General features: G+C 32.7%; 2 non-coding genes across 2 annotated transcripts; both read right to left on the reverse strand.

Annotated features, from left to right (window-relative positions):
* Positions 1-3022: 3022 nt before the first annotated feature.
* On the reverse strand, positions 3023-3141 carry LOC149423633 (5S ribosomal RNA). The gene has a single exon (XR_016302269.1). It is a non-coding gene; the product is annotated as a 5S ribosomal RNA (ribosomal RNA).
* Positions 3142-3464: 323 nt separating this feature from the next.
* Positions 3465-3583, reverse strand: LOC149423634 (5S ribosomal RNA). Its single transcript, XR_016302244.1, has one exon. It is a non-coding gene; the product is annotated as a 5S ribosomal RNA (ribosomal RNA).
* Positions 3584-6804: the final 3221 nt, after the last annotated feature.

Below are 6804 nucleotides of genomic sequence, written 5' to 3' on the forward strand. Positions count from 1 at the left end.
AAAGTCATACATTCTTCTTGCACTAATCTCGTACCACAAATAACATTTTGATTCATGCCTTCCTCGGGCATCCCCGTCTTTTTATACCATTCGCTTCATGTAGTACTATGAAATCCACATTGTTACTGTTAAAAAATACATTATTTCGACTTTAATTTGACTTCGTGTCTCATTCCAGTGCAGAGATAATGCGATAAGTCTTTATCGATCGTCTCCGACACCTTCTACCATTCAAACACTCCTGGAACTAACTTTGAGATTTTCGGCAAAATCGGATGAATGTTATATAAACGCGCAGGGGAAAAATAAAGAAACATATTTTTTTAATATAAAGGGTATCTTATAACAAATTGATAGCCCTGGGAAAGATGGATGGAACACGTAACAGGGGTAGAACCTGCATTGCATATCATGGCTTCGAAACCTACGTGACTGGTGCGAGTGCAATTTCATAGATTTGTTACGGGCTAAAGTTTGCGGGCTGAAGATTAACTTGATAATATCCAACCAGTAGAAAAAATATCATTTTTCATTGATAGCATGGATATTGTTCGATTAGCCGCCAAAAATCGAGTTAAAATCCCATGTCGATTGCCTAAACCCTTTGCAATTCAATCATAATATTATTTGGCTAATTTATATAGCGCCGTTTTTGTGAGAAATCACCCAAAGGGTGCTGTGTAATATATAATTCAATTCAAGCTTTTAAAAAAAACACTTTTTCACAGAAGTGCATTCGTTACAACGACACGAAAAATATTCTTAATGTTTTCCTGGTGAGACATCATAATTTTGCATAAAAAAATTCCACGAAATAGCCTGAAGTCTGTTTAGTGACCAGATCTGTGTTATTCGCAACCTTCCACTCAAAATGAACGGGTGGTTATGCAGAAAACGTTAAGCTCACAATTTTCCAAAACTGAGTTTTAGACATTTTCCTAAAGATAAATACTATGAGATGTTTTTTTCTACTGAAATCATCCAAATTCTCATTTTTTGGCGATTTATTTTTATGCTATTCCACATTGAGTTTTTTGACTTAAATGGATATAAAACACGTTTATATGGTTTGAATATGTTGTATATACATATTTTTTATTTTATTTTTACGCCCTTTTACATACATATTTCTGGGCTTTTACATACATAGTTCTTAAGAGAAATATTCTGAAGATTGTAAGTTTACAATAGTAACAGTAATAATACATTTAATCATATAATGGATATTATCCATTTGACATAGTATAACAGCAAGTAAATAGTAAATGCATAGAACAATTATTTTTAGGTATAAACCTCTTGAACAAAAGTAAGAATATGTATTGTTAACAAAATATAGAGCGTTTGACTGGTTATCGTGGCCTGTTAAATCGAGGGCGATCGGTCTGCCATTTTACATACATATTTTAAATAGTTTATATAAAAAATATTGTGAAGATTATAAGTAAAGAATAGTAAAAGCAATAATATAACCTTCACCACTTGATTTATAAAAGCAAGCAAAAAGCAAAAAATGGAAACATGATAGTTTGTAGGTATAAGCCTGTTGTAAGAAAATAAGAATACGCCTACTTCTAAGGTAAAAAGATGAAAATTGTTTATAAAAATGTTAAGTTTAGTAATACTAGGTTGTATTAACATTATATGTATTCTACACATAAAAGCTAGTGTATATAATTATTTATTCATTTAATTATCTTTTCACGAACCAGCGGGCTCCATAACTCCATAAGCCAGCCAGTTCGTAAATTTATAAATAAATAAAAATAACATTGTTACTAAATGATTATAGTAATTACATGTGAAAAACAATGCAGGTGTAGTAATTGCAAGAAGACTACACCTACAATTGTGCCAATCTTCAGGAAATAATTCGATAAGAGGTTCAATAGCTAGATGTTTATAGTTTTATTATAAGAGTTCTAATATATTGGTTTTAAATTTGGAAACCGATTGGAAACGATAGACATCGATTGAACTACATTTGTTTCCAAGTGTATGAAGCCTTTGAATTGGGGAGTTTACGAAGCAATTACTGGCAGATTTGGTAACAAAATATAGAGCATTTAAACGGGTATCGCGGGTAGGTATACGCAAATTTATTAAGCTCGTTAAATCGAGATTCGTCAAATCATAACATACAATCGTAACATTGTTTAGGTATGTTGAAGAATACGTCAACCCACATACTTACAAAAAGTGCGGTTTAGAATACCTCCATGACCATTTCATATAAGAAATCAAACCCTTATGGAATAAAAATTGTGCCTCGCATATCATTTTATAAGAGACGGCTTTCATGGAATGAATTTTTACTAATTTTGAAGTGAAACTTCTTTAGCCGCGTCATGCAATTTCGAGAACCGGAGTAAAACCAACTCATGACCGAAACGAAAATGCGGGACCGATTAAAGTTCATTTGATCTAGTGAAAGTTTTGAAGTAAGATATAAATGTTTTTTAGGTAATCTCGACAACTGGCGTTGGTGGTGTAATGGTCAGCGTAGTTGCATTCCAAGCAGTTGATCCGAGTTCGATTCTCGGCCATCGCATATTAATTTTTTTTTTTGGTTGAATGTTAATTTTATAACTCATTGTTTGTAGTCATTGTTCTTTGAAATTTTTAAATTTTTAATCCATTGTAATTTTAAACATTATTTATTTTTCATATTATTTTTTTCGTCATTTAAATTATATTTTGTACTGGGGTGACATCTATCGGCAGAATATTTTTTAATTTTAAATTATATAGTTTATGGGGGTGACATCTATCGGCAGAATATAAATATATATTTTTTAATCTATTTAATTATATTGATTACGGGGGTGACATCTATCGGCAGAATCTTTTAATGTTTTTTGTTTTTAACGCCTTTTTTTTTTTCAATGGTTGACCATAATATCAATCCACTAAGTAATATTTTAGGCCTGTAGCATACTTGAAAAGTTAAAGAATGATATAAGATTGTTTATGATGTTAACGATAAAAAAATAAAAAAAACATAAAATTACCATAAAAAATGGGCCAACGGCACGCGGTGTTCCCAAGCGGTCACCCATCCAAGTACTGACCGCGCCCAATGTTGCTTAACTTTGGTGATCGGACGAGAACCGATGTGTTCAACATGGTATGGTCGTTGGCAAACGCTAAACAATATTAATTTCTATTCTACCTGCCAATAAATATATGAAAATTAGTATAAAAAAGCCCTAATAATACTGAAAACATTAGCAAGGTGTGTGCGACGTTGATAAAAATAATCATTACATACGCGCTTGAAAAAGATCGTAATTACATCCATAATTTTGAAGGAATTTTTTTTTTCAATGGTTGACCATAATATCAATCCACTAAGTAATATTTTAGGCCTGTAGCATACTTGAAAAGTTAAAGAATTTTATGATATTATTAATGATAGTAAAGATAAAAAAATAAAAAAAAACATGAAATTACCATAAAAAATGGGCCAACGGCACGCGGTGTTCCCAAGCGGTCACCCATCCAAGTACTGACCGCGCCCAATGTTGCTTAACTTCGGTGATCGGACGAGAACCGGTGTGTTCAACATGGTATGGTCGTTGGCAAACGCTAAACAATATTAATTTCTACTCTACCTGCCAATAAATATATGAAAATTAGTATAAAAAAGCCCTAATAATACTGAAAACATTAGCAAGGTGTATGCGACGTTGATAAAAATAATCATTACATACGCGCTTGAAAAAGATCGTAATTACATCCATAACTTTGCAGGAATTTTTTGAAGTGAAACTTCTTTACGCGCGTCATGCAATTTCGAGGACCGGAGTAAAACCGACTCATGACCGTGACGAAAAAACGGGATCATTTCGCTATAGGAGCCTAGCTAATATTATATACCTAGTTTAGGTCACTCTCCGAACTCAGCTTCGCGGTCTAGAGGCAGAGCGCACGACTGTGGTCGTGAAGAACCGAGGTTCGATCCCCGCTTTAACTAATTTTTTTTTTCTTTTTTTATAACTTTTAATTTTTTTTATCACATGCTACTTATAAATATGTCAATAGACAGAAAAAAAGAGAGAATGAAATGAAAAGAGAGAGAGAGAAGAATATTAGAAGTTTCACTTCTGTCTTGCGTAGGCTTGACACACCCATTTTTTTTTTTTGACACTTGGACATTTTGTAGACAGCATCCAAATATTAAAATCTAGGATAACATAGGAATTAAAAAAAATCATGTTGTTTGAAAGATAGAGTACGAAAACAATGTGCAATATAGTTGAAAATGGAAATACTTGGAGCAGGTGGATGAGTTTGTGAATTTAGGAAATATGTTCACGAGAGATGGGAACGCTGACAGAGATATTGAAAGAAGAGTAAATACAGGTAACTTCATTAATGGAGGACTGAACGCAGTTGGCGTAACAAAAAATTGTTAACGCGAAGTTGATGTATGGAAGTGAGGCATGGAACTGGCAGAAAAAGGATGAAAGTAGACTGAATGCTGTTGAAATGAGCTCCCTGAGGCGTATGTGTGATAAAACCATGTGTGATCGTGTGAGAAATGTGAGCGAAGAAAGGAGTGTAAGTAGAATATATGATGCGTATGCAAATGGTAGCAGAAGTCGGAGACGCCTGAAGGAGACACGGCACGATCAAGTGAATCAGATACTCCAGTCAGGCCATGTCGAGAGTCAGAATAATATACGAGTATGTATGAAGCGATGTACGAATGTGAATGAGGCAAGAAGTGTGTGCCAAGACCGAGTTGTTGGCGGTCCCTCCTCTCTGCCTACACCTGCGGCAAAAGGGCGTGATGGTTAGTTAGTTACAATGTTTTTTATAATACATCGATAGAAGATAAATTACATATTTACACAGATAAAAACACTGATATTCACTTAAATGTTAATATGTTTTCGTACAGTCAAATGTTTACACGTTGCATCAACCAGTGAACTTTCCACATAAAAATCATGTTACTTAAAGAAAAACACACAAATAAACAGAAAAACATAAAATCACCCCAATGAAAATAACTGAGATATCTTACACACCTTAATTAAAATACGCCCAAATAATAATTAAAATAAAAATGAAACTATTCAGAACAATACAATTTCACTGAGTTAATGCGGTATCACGCAGGAACATAAATACGTGTTTGATAAAAGCTCCCTCATTCCAAATAATAATAATGTTTCTCCGCAAGAAAATTTAAAATGAATAAGCGAGCGCATATAAATTTGGCTTGGTCGTGAACACTTGTTCCTGGAAACACTCGCGGTAAGCTAAGCCGGCTGCAGTGATTAAATGCACGTGGTTCGCATAACAAAAAAAACACAAAATATGGCGTCGCCGCTGTGCAAAATATGGCGCAAGTGGGAAAGGTTCCCGACCAAGGACAGGGGTGGAACAAATGGCAACCTAAATTGTAAACCTCCACAATTTTTTTTTAATCAACTTTAAACGACTTTCAACTTTAGACGGACAAGACACTTACACTACAAGGACAAAAACCTCAATTTTACTTAACATCGTAAAATCAAATACATATTTTGATAAGAAAAACCGTAAATTCCATGCTACAAAATTAAAACAATAAAGAATATAAATTACAAGTTTTAAGACAAACAACGGCTACTTCAACATGAAGATGAGGAAATTTTAATTTATTTTAATATTTTATTTCTACCCATTGTATGACGTACGGGCTTTTACAAACATATATACGAGTGTATATATGCTTGTAAGTATATATGTATTATTAAAGAAGTAAAATATGTTAAAGAAATTATAAAATAGAACTGATGCAAAATAATAATAAAAGCTGACTTTAATATTTTAAGGTATGTTATGATAACCTTTTTGTAACTTAATCCCATACAGTTAAACACATTGACTATTTCTGAGAAAGTTTTGCCATGACTGCATGCAATTTAGGTAAAATCGAGTATCTATATGACTGTCCTGATATTGTTGTTGCAATTAAAAAGAATTTTGATCTAATATTTCTAGTTTGTATCTAGAAGGTAATAAGGCTAAATAAATAAGGGCTGTCCAAAATACCATTAACAATTTTAAAAATTATAGTCGATACGGAAACAAATCTTCTATCCGAGAGTTTTAATAATTTTCAATCTTTCATCAAGTGGTTGTAATTTATGATTTATATAGGTAGACCGAGTTTATATTAAAAATATGAAGTAACACTAACACATCTACCTATAGTCAAAAAACATAAAGATGAATTGGGAGATATAAACAAATAAGTCAACAAACCTAAAGACAAAGAGAGGAATATCAACAAACATGAAGACGAGGAAATCATACAAAAAATATGAATTAACACCAACACAAACATCTACAATCCATAATTCCTAGTGTGGTGTGGGTACTGTGACTATATACTATTGTAGTAAGTATTTTATTTTTAAAACTAGCAGTCCACAATGGAGTGCTAAAATCAAATGAATTAAATAAAACCCCGATACCTGAAAGAAGAAAAAAGTTTGGTAATTGGGATGAGACGATGTAGAAAGAAGTATGCGCCGGAATATAATATATTTTTTTATTTAATATAATATTATTTTGAACAATAAACATTCAAATGATTACATGTTTCACTGTGTGATAAAGAAAAAAATGCGTGGCGGTCATTCTTCTCTGTCTATTTCCGCAGAGAAACGGAGTGAATGATAGTTTATTAACTAAAGGTGTGCTCATATAATAAAGTTTTTATAAATATTTAAGGCGATGCACTACGTCGCGTAGTATTTTAAATTGAGCCGTTATCAATAACAATCCTTACGTAGATGGCAATAA

The sequence above is a fragment of the Hesperophylax consimilis genome, chromosome 5 (assembly GCF_061612785.1).
Source record: "Hesperophylax consimilis isolate HC1 chromosome 5, BYU_Hcon_1.0, whole genome shotgun sequence".
Classification (NCBI taxonomy): Eukaryota; Metazoa; Arthropoda; class Insecta; order Trichoptera; family Limnephilidae; genus Hesperophylax; species Hesperophylax consimilis.